This window comes from Typopeltis vanoorti, chromosome 21 (assembly GCF_054136105.1).
Source record: "Typopeltis vanoorti isolate ZY-2024b chromosome 21, IOZ_Tvanoo_1.0, whole genome shotgun sequence".
In the NCBI taxonomy this organism is placed as follows: Eukaryota; Metazoa; Arthropoda; class Arachnida; order Uropygi; family Thelyphonidae; genus Typopeltis; species Typopeltis vanoorti.
The window spans coordinates 84,952,026-84,965,252 of NC_143569.1; the positions used below are offsets into that span (position 1 = coordinate 84,952,026).

The 13,227-nt window shown below is 36.2% G+C and overlaps 1 protein-coding gene across 2 annotated transcripts in view; it reads left to right on the plus strand.

The window, feature by feature from the left end:
- LOC150095070 (peripheral plasma membrane protein CASK-like) overlaps positions 1-13,227 on the plus strand; it is a 356,952-nt gene that overhangs the window by 71,887 nt on the left and 271,838 nt on the right. The window contains exon 1 of one of the 2 annotated variants that reach the window (XM_090411456.1): positions 5,916-6,012. The exons of the other annotated variant lie outside the window; for it this stretch is intronic. The gene's annotated coding sequence lies outside the window, so the exon portion shown is untranslated. Of the gene's footprint in view, positions 1-5,915; positions 6,013-13,227 lie in introns of those variants that run through there. 2 annotated transcript variants of the gene reach the window in all.

Below are 13,227 nucleotides of genomic sequence, written 5' to 3' on the forward strand. Positions count from 1 at the left end.
CATACAAATAGTTGAGGCAGGCGGTAGTAACCAGAACACATTGTTCCTGGCTTTCTTTACAGCATTGTTACCTCTGTATTGACTGATCATTGCGTGAACTAATGTTTGATGCAGATTGGTTTTAAGGTTCATAATTCTGCAGCATAAGTTTTTAACCTTGAAATTAAAATACAAACTAATTATTTAGTTCCAATCGTTCCAGAGTGTCTACACACATAATATAACCAGTAACAAAGAAGGAAAACGATTACAGACAATTATAGAAAAGTACGTTATGTAGGTGAGCCTCCCTAGCTCAGCCAGTATAGACGAAGCCCTTTGGCCGGAAAGACCTGGGTTTGATTCCCGTCAGTGACGTGAGGAATCTTTAGCTGGTCTCTTTCGACTAAAGATGAGTTTGCCGGTCTCATACGGAGGGAGGGGAGGGTTTTTTTTCACACGAAAACTCGGGTTTTTCGGCCCCAGAAAAGGCAAACCGCCCCGTGAACACACATGGATTACAGTCATGAATGCGCCCCGGCCATATGCCGGTCCTGAGCCCGGATAAAATTGGTGCGGGGGGGGGGGGGAAGCAATGGTGAACTACCCTGTAAAAATCTCACCAGGAATACTTTGTGGACAATACCTACAATGTCACCTACGGTTGGAAACGACTGAAAGGGAAAATCAGGACGTTATGTAGAAATAAGGGATATTAAAGATCCATCCGTATTTCAAAACCGAGTATATGTAGAAACTTTAAAAGTTTCGAAATTTTGATCAGAGAGCCTATGAGAATACGATCCTCGGAGTTACCTTAGCTTGCACTACTTAAAAGACATGAGCGCTGCCCGAGCATCCGTACAGTCGCCTTTTATTTGTGCATTTTGATAAAGGTTTCGCTGGCCTGACAGCTGTTTCAACTTGGTTGTTTTCAACCTGGTTCGCTTCAGAAACCAGGTAGAAACCTTTAGTGAGCCAAAACTCTCATTCAGTACCAAAGCAATCCTATGACAGAGAGTTGTATTTTTGGTGCATAATAGTAATAATCAAAGAAAGAGTCATAAGGCTTCATTTCGGCGATGTAAAGATGAATCTTTAATATCCCCTATTTGTATATAATTTACATCACTGAAATGAAGCCGTATGGCTCTTTCTTTGATAATTACTATCGAAAGGTACGTTTCGTAATATCCTTCTTGTTTAGTGAAACCTTTCATTATCACAAATGACTCTTTAATATTTGCTGATTTAAAGTGCGTTTTGATATTTTTTTGTCCATCCGTATGCAAGTTATTTTAGGAATCTAAGATTAACCGCCTCTCCCGTTGTTGTTAAAGCTCCTCTCACTGTTATTGTTGCATTTATTATTAAAAACAATTCCAAATAATGATAATTCTCCCCGGTTTGATGAGATTTACTGAATTTTGATATTTAAGTTTACTATTAAAATTTGTTATTTCGTTTAGACCATTTTAATGACATAATTAGGCAAAACCAAATTACGTCTACTGTACGTCGGCAAGGAAAAGAAAGAAAGAAAGCTCCAGGTTTAGTTCTTTGGATAATGAATATCACCATTACAAAGCGCACCTTTTTATTATTGTCTTTTTATGTGTATGATTTCTTCCCACAAAATAGTGTAAACGTAGAGCAGCGCGTGTAAACTAAAAATTTTTATTATTATTATTATTATTTTATTTTTTTTAGTGTAATGTGGAAATCCTGCTCTAAAGACCAAAGAAAGGACTTTTTTCAAGCCACTTCAACCTTCCAATAAGCGGGATGGGGGCGTGGAGATCTCACACGGGACCATGCATTTCATCTCCCAACTACGCACATTCACAAACATCCATGTCTAGGTTGCAGGATTTGAACCTGCAACCTCGTTGTTTTTGGAGAGCGAATACGCTAAAGACTCGACCAACCAAGCTACACGGCTTTTTTTCGGATTCCAAATACCCACTTTCGATGACTTCCGTCCAGCCATAGTCCCGGAATAACTTGCGTGCACATGAACAAAAACCAAATTTATTTGTTACGCATGCGCATTCTGCAAAATGCACCTAAAAATGAAGACTATTCTCGCATTTTGTAGGGCAAGATTACGCTTAAATCTATCCAGGAAAGAACATCGAATTTGTTTATATTTCTGCATGCAAATTTAGATACACTTTTATCAAATTATATTCTCCACAGTCTTAATTAGCTGCATATGTGGAGGTTAAATATGTTTCGCTAGACAAAATTGATTTTGTAATGGATGTAAAGAAAAGAAAGCTTCATATGCTAAGCTTTCATTTACACAACTTGAATATCTTATGAAATTAATATTATCATATCGATTATTTTTTTTTCTTTTTGAAGCTTTTATGAATAAATAAGAAATATCTATTACTTTCCAAGTTGCTTACGGTTACATATGCTATGATTTCGTTTTTAGTTTTCTTTGGAGCTGCACCGATCTTTATTGCAATGTTCCCTTTTTTTGTTATCCGAAATCATGATTTGCTTCGACAGTAACAAATTCATAGCTTTATTTGTTTACTTTACACGCATTAAAGATTTGGATTTCTTTCCCCAGATAGTTTTTGTCGAATTTTATCTGCTGTGCTACTTCCGCAGAAAGTCCGATCTGTTTTCAGTTGTTCAACTTCCTTTGATAAGTAAGTTTTTCGAGAGCAGTTAATTCAATCGGGGGGGGGGGGGGAGTTGATGAGTAACAGTACCTCCACACGAAAATTATAATAGCAGGCAGTGATTCATCACTCTGGAAATATAGTGAAACATTACTGTTCAATTAATAATGTAACTGTTGTGATAAATGCATCTGGATTTTAACTAACAAAACTAGTACCATTTTAGTTCGATTATATTTCTCACTTTAATTTATTGTGGCGAGTTTATAACACTTCTGGTGTTGTAGAATACCTTTCCTTTAATAGTTTTTAGTATAATATAAATAATTCCGGTTGGTTTTCTGAGTAGATAGTTTATCCGCTGTTCCCATAGTGACATGCATATTTGTACCAGTTTTTTAGATAGTGGACGATTTTCATTTTTGTGTGTGAAGCCACCGCTCTTCTTATCATAAGTATAAATTGACTTGAAAAAGTTCCATGTTTTGTCTCTAGTGCAGTTGTTGGTTATCTGATCCTTATATTATCTATGCTAATATGCTATAGGTTTACACCCTTCCATCAGTTATACAGAGACAGTGTTTCAAGAAAGGACTCTTTTGTGTTGGTCATTCTAGATAGCAGTTGTGCTTATAGTGAAAATTCGTAGCATTAATTTAATATTATGAACTAAATGCTATTCATGTCGAAGTTTCTAGAATAAAAAAAAAAAACTATGTAGAAGCTGTAATGAAAATAAATAATTTCCATACTAAAATTAATTATTTACAAGCAGACGATTCACCAACTAGCATTATCAGAGCACTTCAATAATAAACAGTCAATGAGTTGTGCTGATGTCAAAACAGTCAGTGCACCAAAATATATGCAAAATCATGCCATCAGTTCTGTTGCAGCTAACCGGGTTTAGTAGAACTTGTGCCTAGAACTTCTGTAGAACTCTGTCAGCAATAATTACTGAAATCACTACGAAGAGTGCCACTGTCGTCCTTCATGCATGACTGTTCTTGTTGGTGATGTCCTTTCATTCCCTATCTTGAGTGACTGTGTATTGTTAAAGTGCCTCTGATAATGCTACCTTGAGCTGGCGAAACGTCAGCTTGTAAATAATTATAGTCAATAAGGACGGCATGGAAATCTCTTTGGCAAAATCTCGACGCTTAAAAGCATAAGAGATCATAGACGAAGAAGAAGAAGAAGAAATTATTAATTTGCATTCCAGTTTCTACGTAGTTTTTTTTTTTTATCCCAGAAACTTTGACATGAATTTGAACATGAAAAAAAAACAACAACAACTAAATATCAGAATATTGTGGATTTGGTTCTAATAATCACTTTGATTTCTCATAATTTAATGTCATATTTATAGGGAAATGGCTAGAAGATGAGTGGCGAATACTAGATTGGCCATTACTTCGTAACTACCGATGAGCAAGGATGACACAACATTTATCTTTCGGGTGAAAATAAAAAACTCTCGGTCCAGATTTGTGTCTAGAGCGCGATAAATCTTTATTTAACCGTTTTAACTAAAGGTGAGTTACCATTCTCATACGGAAGTTGCGGCAGGCTTTTCATCTCACTATCAGGCAAAACTAGCCGGAACACTCAATTAACGGACGTTACACGGGTTCTTGGTAGCATTAGTTGCTTCTCACGTTATTCTAATTCATCTGGCCTGGTTGGTCGAGTGGCTAGCCTCTCCTGTGTGTGTGTGAGGGGGGGGGGGCATGAAAATTGAATCCCACAGTAGCATGGGTGCTTGTGGATGTCTGTAGATGATAGATGACGCTGCTGCCTGATGTAAGACCACCACATATTTGATCGTATAAATTCTATTTATATGTAAATCCTGTTTGCTTAACTTAATTTTATTTTCATTTGCTTTTTGTACATACCATGTTGTTTACAAATTTTTCTCTTCATTACTGTTTATTATTACTTTGAGTACTGCTGTAACTGTTGGTTTGACGCAGTATGCCCTTTGCTGTTCATGCGCCAGTAAATCTCTAATCAACCAACCAACAACCAGCTTACTGGAATCCTTAAGTGTTGAAAAAAGTTCTGTGCTTGTTGTCTAAAGGAGCGTTGCCAGATGTTCATACGACTCTTAGCCCAACCACAGCACCAATGTGCTGTAAGTTACAATCTTTCTTGGCTATAAAAGCATAAAAAAAATAAGAAAAATTATACATAACAAAAATGTTCCTTGATTTGCTTCGATGCTTCCTTTAAATGAGCCGTATATAAATTTGAAAGTAATTAAATCGAAATGAAAGCACCCATTTGAATAAACATTATATCCTATCTTCAGATCGGATGGACGCAATCATTTGGATTTTAATAAATTGCATTTTATAAGATTTTACTTATCAGTTAGGATAAATTAGTGAATTATTCAAGATCCACTTTAGACTACTTACAGATGAGATTGGGACTAAGTATTTTATATCGATTATATCTTCGTATCTGTCTTTCTTGAACACTTTATTTCTTCATTTTATATTCGCTTTCTCTCTTCTGATTTGGCTAAGATGGTATAGCTATTCAGAAAGAAAGAAAGAGAGGGAGATTCATTCTTAATTGAAATCTTAAGAGTATTGTCCTAATAGCTCTCCATTTGTCCCCCCCCCCTCCTCTCTATCTATCTATCTCATACGCTCGCGTGCGCACACACAGAAGGGAGAGACCATTTTATCTTTAATACTTCATTCACTTTATTTTCTAATGTCTCTTTCTTCCTCTGTCTTTTCCTGTACTTATAGGTGCATATAAATTTCTAATGTGTCTTCTGTAATAGAATCTACATCAGAAAAATGAGCCCCAAGTAAACCCTTTTCTAAAGTTGAGCCTGCACTTCGATGCTGTATCATAAATCCTGCCTGTCATCTTCCCTCAGCTCTTGTTTTTTTTTCTTCTTGTTTTTTTTCTTACTTACTTCACTATCATGGGATAGATAGTGAAGAGATTCACTCATTAGCAGCCGCTTGTGTTTCGAAGAGTAATATATCTTCGATTAGTCTCTTCAGGAAATGCTTCGGTCACACTGCTCACTTAGATTTTCATCTCCGTCGGGATGCGCACACTGATTGTCGTGTTGGGCTTCCGCCACTCCTCCCTGTCGCTAGACTACCCTTGAACTCGCCCGTCATTATTTCCTCCCAGCGTTCCTTCAGTATCTCTAGCATCACCCTGTCTACATCGCAGAGGCGAAATCCGTGTACTTACCGCAGCTGCCGTTATCACGTGTCAAGTCGGAGTTTTCTGTCTTCTTGTTTACATCGCTCGCCTCGTGCACTTGGCCCACACGTCAGCATCGCCATTCAGACTTGGACCCAGTTCTGCGTCTCTATAAACAACTTCGTCCAGTAACGATGTCTTCTAAGCATTCTAGGTAAGTGGCAAACCTGCATGCAATTTAATGGGATGGCGCTTTTGTAAGCGCGCGTGAAACTGCCATATAGACATACTCTTCCGCACTGTCCTCCCGCTTGCCCGTAGCGCAGTGAATGTATACAATCGTTAGAAAATGGAGATGGCGAAATGTTCGTATTTTTCTCTTCCATTGTTGTCACGCTGTCCATTTCCGTCTTTCTATATTTGTAACCACTGCTCTTCGTTTGACTACCCTTTCCGAAGGCAAAAAAATCGGATTAGTCATGATATTTTAAGTATTCATTGCTGATTAGTTTCCATGGTAAAACTATGCGAAATGATAGGGTTTTTTTTCGATTACGGTTTCATCTACTAATTTTAGTATTTTACTTTATCCACCTGTTAACAGAAAGCAAAATCAAGTCTGTTGTTTATATCTATTATTTTAATGATTTTTTTATATATTACTATGGATTAACATTTGTTAAGTAGTACCTGATTTTGTTCTCTCTTCAGAAATACATCACATTGGTTGCAGGTATGTATGTTGGTTCGACTACTTAAGTGAATTAGCTAATTTAGTACAGGACTGCTTTCAATAGCGTAATTTCGATTTCATTGGAAATAATAATAAAAAAAAAAAAAAACTCAGGACTAGACGCAAGGAAGTGTCGGGTTCTTTTCCTTCCCTTCTCCCTTCTTTTTAAAAAAATGTGTGCGTGTGTGTGTGTTCATTTGGCGAAGCTGGCACTAAAGGGAAAAGACTTGAAAGGAATTATGATACAAATACTGCAATAAAATTTAAGATCCCCCCCCCCTTTATTGAGTAAGTTACTATTGAACGCAGTAAATGCAGAATATTAATGTGTATGCATGCAAGATCCATAAACTAAACTACAAGGATTAGTACAAATTAATGAAATGGTATCGATTATTCTTCGCCACAGAGCCAGTTCCGTTGTGTACGATGTTAGCTGCCTTAAGTCGTGGGAGGGAGTTAGCTCAGCAGGTGGAAATGTAATAAATTTCCGACTCGTTTCGCCACATCGATTGTGTGGAGGCCTGGTTGTTGTGGCAACTCGAAATGTGATTAGCGCTTTATTTTTTAATAATGGAAAAAATAGAGTGGTAACTTAATATTGTGTTAGAAAAAAATTATCATTAAGTGGGTCTTAAAACCATGTCAGTTGTAGCCTTTAATTTATATATGAGTTGCCGATAAGGCACTTGGATACAGTATAAACTGTCGTGTGGATTTGTTTATATCTTGTCGAGCTTATCTATAGGTCTCTCTCTTTCCCCCTGTTTGTGTGTTCTTTTTTCGAAAGAACATTGCAATGATTAGGGTATTAAAATTCTACTGCATCGTGACGAATTTGAGTGTTTAGTTTTACGTGTTTAAGTCGTATTTCCGAAATGTTATCTATTTTAATTTTACATTTCATTTTTTTTTAAATTTCAAGCGAATCGGTAAGAAATAATTTTAAACTCACCTGTTTAGTCTTTTGAAGCGACTTTATGAACAGACATGGAAAGATATAGAATAGTTATGACTGTTGTGTCATGTGCGTGTTCATGTGTTACTAAGCATACAGAAGACCAAGAGAAGACGCAACTGCGTCATCTGGCATCGTAAGTCCACCTCATTTCAAGCGACTTATGATGTCGTTATGCAGATTTTGAAAGGACGAGGAAATAAATTGGTTTTTCTGAAACTTCGCATTCTTATTTAATTTATTTTTCTGTTTGCTTCCAGTTTTTCTTTTTTTAATTAACAGATCAATTATGTTGACTGTTTTTTTATGCCGATGCCCTCTTGTTTTTTTAACAGATCCTTATCGCATTTTATATTTTCAAATGCTTTAGAGAAATACAACTCAATTAATTTTTTTTCTTATACTATTAAAGGTATCGCACACAAAAACCAAATTGCAAGTCTGTGAATAGGTTTTTTTTTTTTTTCTAAATGGTTAATTGTTGCTTGTGATTCTCTTCATTATGTTATCGAATGTAAAAACATATAATTACTAGCATTAACATTTTCCATATTTATACAGGACGATACAAAAAAACATTATTGTCTACATGGAAAATGCCTTTAGAAAACGCCGTACTAAAAGAATTTGTAAGTACAACATTTTTGAAGACATGCTTGTCATTGGAACGATCTTAATGCATTATTTATACGAGAATGCTAAATTCTATTAGAAATAATAGAATTATATTCTTGCATTGTTAAATATAAAATGTTATCTCATTTTTTAAATGTTTCTAGACATCTTCGATTCTTTATTTTAAAAAAATCTTATCTAGGAACGTTATTGGATAATGTAGCTTACGGATATTAATATACGATCTTTTAGATATATGATTTGAAGTTACACATCCGATAGACTTTTAATCATAAATCTTGCTTATCAATTCCATTTTCTACACATACCGGCCACTGAAGTAGAAACTTCACAGAAATCAGTGGTCTCCGTATAGGCATGCGCCTGCCAATAGTGCTCGTCTTCAATTCGCTGCGCATAATTTGGTGAGTTATGGGTCGAAAACAGCTTTCATTAAATGCTTGAGTCAGTTGCTGCACACAGGAAGCTCTGTTTATCTTTACAAGCTTTTTTTAGACGAAGACAGCGATCTTGTTTATGATAGCCTGTGTTTAGGACCACGGATGCGCTTCTAAACAAACACTGTGGGTTATTTTTCCACTGATTAAACATCCTGGATATGCTACTTTTTGAGAAACCAGTCAGCTCTGCTGTTTTTCAAAATCGTGGCTCCAGCCAGACGGGCACCCAAATAAGCCCTTTATAGAACTCCGAAAGATCCTTTTTTTTCCCATTGTGATCAACACTATTGACGATTAGTGACCATCAGTATTCTTAAATATTGCCTAAAATTTGACACACGTGACCAAGTATTTTGCATATACGCTGCTTAAGTGATGTTTATGTATATCTGCATTTAAGGTTTCTAATTCACTTGCCGGTATGTGTGTAGTTTGTGTAAACTGCACATGCTGTGTATATCCATTAATAAAGTTCACTGAAGAGAAAACGAATAATCAGCATTCAGATTCATTACATAAATCTTAGAGTAGATAATTATACAAAAAAAAAAAAAAACTTTAGGATTTGAATCCAAGGCTCATCGGCAACAGTATCGGCCTTTGAAACTTAAGCATTGAACTCTTCCAAACTTCACTTACTTAAAAATTATCTAAATTTATTACTCATTTAATAATATATCTGTTACTGTGTTAGAGAAGCATGTATTAGCTGCGTTCTACACAATTACAGTTTCTCTTAGCTTATCAAGAAACAAGGATATCTTATAGTGTTTTTTTTTTTTTTTTGTAAAATTGTACTTAATGTTAGCACCTCAAGTGGGTTAACGGTTTGGTTTAATAATTCCGAAATTCTACTGAAGAAACCAAACATAGTACTTGGTTTCTTTTCAAGTCACTTCAAACTTTTTGGCTTGAAAAAAAGCAGGGTGGCGCGTGTGTCTTACAACGGATGATGATATTCATCTGCCACTTAAAGACATTCTCAATATGCGCATGGTGAGTTCTCACCTACAGCCTGTTAGAAGAAGTGGTACGCTATCCACTCTGGACGCCATTTTCTGCTAACCACGTTTTACTGATATCAGATAATCTTCGGATACAATAAATTCAGCATGACCACAGCTTAATTTCCCTAAAATAATTTATACTCCTAACATTCGTATACAAGGGCCGTATTCGTATACAAGCTTTCCCTGCTGTCTGTAGTAACACTAGTCACTAGAGACAGCAGGGAGGATGCCCTAATATCTCATCACCATGGTGACTAGTTTCTCTGACTTATCTCTCTCATTTGTTCGTAGAACAGCAACCTCTGCAAATGTCTACGCCCTTTCCTTGTTTTCAAATGCAGTCCATTACTTACATACAGTCCTCTTCCATCATCAGATACACTCCAGATATCTACATATTCCAAACCTATCTTCTTTTCGCTGTGATATCATTCATTCCCACCACTCGTCTTCTTAACTTCCCAATATCATGCTGAGGCAACATACTGAGTGTTTTCTTTGTCATGCTCCTCTGCCAAACAGTTTTTAACGTTGCTTTGAAGTCATTCGCCGCATTCATCTTCTGTATCATCCCGCCCCCGCACCCTGGCAAGCACTTCTCTAACATTCTGTTCTTCACACCTCGAAACATCGCATCTACATACAGTACACTCAACACAGCCTTGCCCATTCCCTCCTGTACTGATATCCCTCACTCTTTTCTCTCGCACACACACTTTTTTTTGTATGCTAAACTCTATCACTTTGTTCTTATCACCTCTTCTCTTGCTCCTCTCTTCCCTGTCTTCCTCTCATAGTTTTCCATTGTTTTTCCTCATCTTTCGTCTTCCTTCTATTTCTGTTTTCCTTAACGCTCCTTCTTTTCATTTCTGTTATCTTCGCTCCTTTCCTTGCCACTTTCTCATATTTAATAGTGGATATTATTAATAACATTTACTCCGGGATTCGTCGATTGATTTCCGCTTATAATGATTGAAATGTGATAAATTATCATTGTGCTTTTCTGTAGTAGAACTACAGCAAAAATACAATGATAATTGCATTCAGGTGTAATCTACCTAAATAAATCAAAAAATATGTTGTATTTCTGTTTTTTTAAATACTAAATTTAGTTCTTCGTGCATTTGCACAGTTCCTTTAGTATAGATTAAAGTATATATGATTAGCCTCATTTACAGATTAACAGTTACAGTATGTTTTAATTTACCATAAGTGTAGTTATATCCTTCAGGAGACCACTCTATGTTTGTTTGATTCTAAATAATCATGAAATATTTCGCAGTGTCAAGAGAAAAACTTTACGTTGCATAATTTTACAGAATTGATCGTTTACAAAATTCGAGTAATTAGACCAGGGTTTCCCAAACTGTGTTCTGCGGAAAGTGAATAAATGTTCCGTGAAAAATTATCGAAATTAATATGAGCCTGGAATGGTTTTAAATGCTGCGACAAGTTCAAACATGTTCGAAAATTAGGCGCTCCTCATTTTGCGTGTGGATTGTGCTATTAAGGCCAACGTGTGCTGGCCTTGACAGCTGGCTGCGGTTGTCGACACCTCTGAGCGCGAATGAGATACGGAGGTATCTATTCTAGGAAACGTGCGGTCACAAGCAAGGTCAATGCGATGTGCTCTGGCCCGGCCCGGCCCGCCTGTAGTGTGCGCTGTCGCATTTTTGCGATGCGATACAGCCTGCTTCGGCGATAGTGTGTGCGCTAAGCCTTACATTGAATACGAGACCGATGATGCTCGACTCTAACCAAAGTGTTCCGTTAAAATTTCAGGATTTGTTAAGTGTTCCGTCGTAGGAAAAATTTGGGAAAGTCTGAATTAGACTATAGCACAGAAAATGATAGCTACTCTGTATGAAGGTCATTTGGCCTATTTGCTGAAAGCTTCTTCCCAGAATCATTATCGCCTCGTATTGTTTGACAACATAGAGAAATGTGCAACCTGAGCAGCTGTGATAAATAACAAACCTGAGCAGCTGAGAATTCTACACGTTACAGATGGGAAAAGTTTTCGAAACAGACAGCGTTAAGATAACAGTATTTGAAACCGAGATAATGCGCGCGAAAAGATAACCTGAGGATATGAATATCTAGAAAAGTGGAGACAATAGAATGTATACCTGTTTCGATTCAAAATCTTGGAAGTGGGAAAAATAAAAAAAATAATAATAATAATTCTTCGGTAAGCACAAATATTGAATATTTTTGGTCAATTTCATCTGCTCGTATTTAAGTTCAGTAATGAATGAAATCATGTTAGATTTTTTTAGAACTTAGAAATAAATCAGTAAACCATATAAATTTGTATATTATAATAGTGTTGGCGCTCGGCCATAAACTCTTGTAGCAGCTACTGCACAAGTTATTGGTATCGCTGTTAGTATTTACGTCTTAACATCTTGAAAAGTTGATTTACATTAGCAGTTACTGCATGCTAATACGTATTAGTTGGAATCACTCCCAAAACAGTGGAGGCGTTGATGCCGGTACATATGTTAATTGCGTGTTCAGAGGAAACACTCTACCACTTCTGCATGAGCTCGTGTAACATAAATAGTTGAACGTACTTTGTTTTTATTTATTTTTAATTTAAACAGTTTATTAGGAAAGCCTTAGCTTACCGAATAAACTGTTACCGCATACATAATTTATTTTTGCCGACGTAAAACTCATGCATAGTATTTACTGTTACAGATTGCAAATAAACACTATCATGTGGGAAATTTGCCACAACTTCAACTGTTTATCAGAACTAAACTGGTTTGTTGTCATTAATATATAAATAAAATACTGCCAAAAAGTTTCGCTACCAAAGTAAGTTATTGCAGGAAAATGGTATAACAATTAAACGAATGCGAAGAAGACGGATCACACTGGGATACATTAAACTACTTGTTAGCAGTATTTTATTTATATATTAACGATAATTCATTTAGTTTAGTTTATAAATAATCTAATAAGTTGACGCCAACTTGGCTGACCGAGGAAATACGTTCCCGCTCTTCAGTTTATAGGTAGTGGGTTCGAATTGCACTGTGGCATGGATATTTATGAAATGTTGTAAATGGTGGATGATCTTTCCCATGTTGAAAATACCTCAAGACTACTCACGTTTGATTATCTAACTCGAGACTACTCACGTTACGATAAGTTTCCGATCTTCCTTGGGTAAGATTCGTATTAAAAAAAGAAAATATTGAAACACCTGTTGGCTTACCGGAATTATAAGTTCCATTCCAAAACACAATAAAGGAACACCATTCTCTGCCTAAAAAATGAAGAATAAACTTTCGATAGTGGTCACAGAATCTCCACCATGTAGTTGGAGATTCCATCACAGCCCATACAACGTGTATAATCAACCAGATATCGATAGCATTATAATCCTAAAATTAGTACATGGGAGGAAATAGTCATAAGAGGGAAAAAGGAATTTCTGATGTATGTCAGATTTACTTTCTCCCCACTATCACTACATGTGAGTAATTTCATCTTCTAACTTTGTGACACTCCTGTTCCTTACATTTTTCTCCATTAATAAATTATCAATCTAATAACCTTTATCTGTCTTCCGTGCATATAAAATAATGACATTTGGGACTCCATTACAAAATGATAAAAACTCGGAAGTTGTATTTTGGTA